Here is a 3,336-nt window from a genome sequence, read left to right on the forward strand (position 1 = left end):
ATAAGAAGTCAGGTACCATAGTAAGCATTTTAAAACATTGTCTTATCTAGTCCTCCAGAAAAATGCTGTGCAATAATTTATATTATTACCTCCTTTTAGAATGAAAAAACTGAGGCTTAGAGAGAGAAAGCAAGTTGCCCAAGGTTACACAGTGCTGAAGCTGGAATCTGTAAGCAGATATCCAACTCCAGGGATCAGGGTCTTCATCCAAGAGACAGCACCTCCTAAGGGGTTTATTTAATGATAACAAGGGTACAGCAAATGTAGATTAGTTTGTACCATCATTATGACTGGGAGTAAGAAAAGAGGAAAAGGACGTTGGAGAGCCCAGTAAAACTCTAAGAAGGTTACCTTGGTGCTTGGTTTTTGCACAGCACTGAGCAATTGCTACAGAAAACAACCTGCTAGTGGACAGAGTACAGGGTTTTGAACGAGCAGATAATAGACCTGAGTCTTGAAGTACAAATATGTGTTTGTCAGTGGACAACGGTAGTTTCTGCATTTCAATCAGAGCAAACTGTGCAACTGCAAGTCCCCTGAGTTGTTCCAACAACATGTCAGACATAAATAAGAGATGAGAGATGAGGAGGAAGAGGAAATCATGGACTCTATTCTAGTCTAATGAGATGGTGGATGCTAAGGATGTGAGATATAAGAGCCCAATAAATAGAGCTGTTGTTATCATTAATATAGTTATTATGGTTAACACTAAGCACCTGGAAATCATTGAAAGGCTCTTAGAGGAAATAACTAAAGGCAACAACATGATCAATATAAAATTTCCAATAAGAATAATCAAAACAGCCCTAACCGGTTTGGCTCAGTGGATAGAGCGTCGGCCTGCGGACTCAAGGGTCCCAGGTTCGATTCCGGTCAAGGGCATGTACCTTGGTTGCAGGCACATACCCAGTAGGGAGTGTGCAGGAGGCAGCTGATCGATGTTTCTCTCTCATCGCTATTTCTAACTCTCTATCCCTCTCCCTTTCTCTCTGTAAAAAAAAAATCAATAAAATATATTTAAAAAAAGAATAATCAAAACAGTAATAGATGTATATATTTCTTAAAGTTCAGCCAGCAAATAAATACAGGGTGGGGGGAAAGAAGGAGTACACTTATTCATATGGAAAATGATACAATAATTAATAAATGACACAAGAATAAACTGTGTTTTGTCTAGTTACAACTGCAAATCTACTTTGCCCCACCCTGTATATGCTGACTGCCTACTATGTTCTAATTGCTTTACGAATTAGTGTTTTCAATTCTCTCAAGAACCTTAGGTGCAGGATACTAATATTATTTCCATTTTGCAGATGTGGAAACAGGGGTACAGAATTCACACAGCTGTAAAGTAAGAGAACCAATATTTGATCTCAGGTAGCCGCTCTAGCCCTTTGTATTTAAGGACTCCCAGTTGCTACGCCTCAAGTATTGCTATCTCTTTGAAGGCATAAAATAATTTAGTGACATAGTGAAAAGAGCCTAAGTTTTAGATGTGACTATTAAAAGCCTCTTCTATTTTAAAATAATGCCCCAAAGTTTAGCATTCTCATGAAGTTTATGTGTCTGATTTTTCTACAGTATACCAGATATTTTCCCTTGACCCCTATGTCTTGTTCACTGTGAAATTAATATTTTAGCCAAAGAAGTAAGAAGTAGTCTGTAAGAGGGCATTTCATTGTTAGCACCTTTTCTTCATCTTTTAAGATATGTATTTAAATAAAAACCAAGTGAAGACAGAAATAGGCTCAATTCTGAAATCGTATTTACTCTCTACTGATAAGTTCGAAGAATCCTTTGGGTTATCAGAAACATTCACTGTGAACCATTCTGACCCTGGCCTGATGGTAAAGTTTCTAAACCCTTTTGACAGTTGAGCCTCAAATATCCGTCATCAAATTCCCTCTAGATTCTTTCAGCTGCTTATTTAATTGCCCAGCTGACCCAAAGTTCAACATTTTAATTTTAAGTCTTTTTACCTAAGGGCATAGAGAGGGACTGCTCTAATTTATTTCGCTTCCTGCTACTGCGTCCCCATAGTATGCTCTCCCAGCTACACATGATCATTTTATCTTCTCATTGAAAGTCAAGGAGGCTGCAAAGCCATTTAGCTTACCAGGAGCAGGTGGTAGCAGGTGTTAGAATACAAGACTCCATTACTTTGGGAGAAGATACAAATCACCCAGGAAGGGTTCTTGGGTCCACAGAGCAGCTGGGCTAATAAGAGATAGAGGTCTCAATACGGATAGCAATTTTTGTTTTCAAAATGAATAATCTTTCTCACATACATAGATTTCTCAAGATATCAGTTTATGTTTTTCTTTTTCTTTAATGTAATGATGAGACTGAAGTTCTATCATTTGCTAAGTGTTAAACATACAGTTTTTAAAAAATGGTCTTTTACTCAAGTTTAGTATTTCTTGACCCAGGTATTAAAGATAAGCTTCAGCCCTAGCTGGTTTGGCTCAGTGGATAGAGCGTCAGCCTGTGGACTGAAAGGTCCCTGGTTCGATTCCAGTCAAGGGCACATGCCTGGGTTGTGGGCTCGATCCCCAGTAGGGCGTGTGCAGGAGGCAGCTTATCAATGATTCTCTCTCATCATTGATGTTTCCATCTCTCTCTCCCTCTCCCTTCTTCTCTGTAATCACTAATTTGACTTTAAAAAAAAAAAAGATAAGCTTCAAATACCACGAAGCTCACTATCTAAATTAAAGTCTATCTCTGATCCATTTCAAGGAAGGGCAGTGGTCAAATGAAAGGGCACATAAGTCCCCATGAGCAGGTCTGGCACATAGAAGGCACTTAGTGAATTAGCAATATTAATTTTAATAATAGCTACTAATTAAGTACCTGCCATGAGCCAATGATGTACACAGATGTGTTTTCTATAAAGCTCCTGATACACACATGTAATGCCTATTTATAGATTAGTAGACTGAGTTTCAGAGAAATTAACTGACAGCCAGATAATTCTAAGCCAGGTCATCTGATTCCTGTGGTCTTGGCTCCATGTTGGTTGTACAGTATGGCGGACATCTCCCTCAGATGTGCAGTGATACATAGCATTCAGACTAATGATAATAGTCTGTCAACATTAATCATCAACCACCTTCCAGACCTTAAAACTTGTGTTTAGCCAAAACCGGTTTGGCTCAGTGGATAGAGCGTCGGCCTGCGGACTGAAAGGTCCCAGGTTCGATTCCGGTCAAGGGCATGTACCTGGGTTGCGGACACATCCCCAGTGGGAGATGTGCAGGAGGCGGCTGATCGATGTTTCTCTCTCATCGATGTTTCTAACTCTCTATCCCTCTCCCTTCCTCTCTGTAAGAAATCAAT

The sequence above is a fragment of the Myotis brandtii genome, unplaced genomic scaffold, assembly GCF_000412655.1.
Source record: "Myotis brandtii unplaced genomic scaffold, ASM41265v1 scaffold112, whole genome shotgun sequence".
NCBI lineage: Eukaryota > Metazoa > Chordata > Mammalia > Chiroptera > Vespertilionidae > Myotis > Myotis brandtii.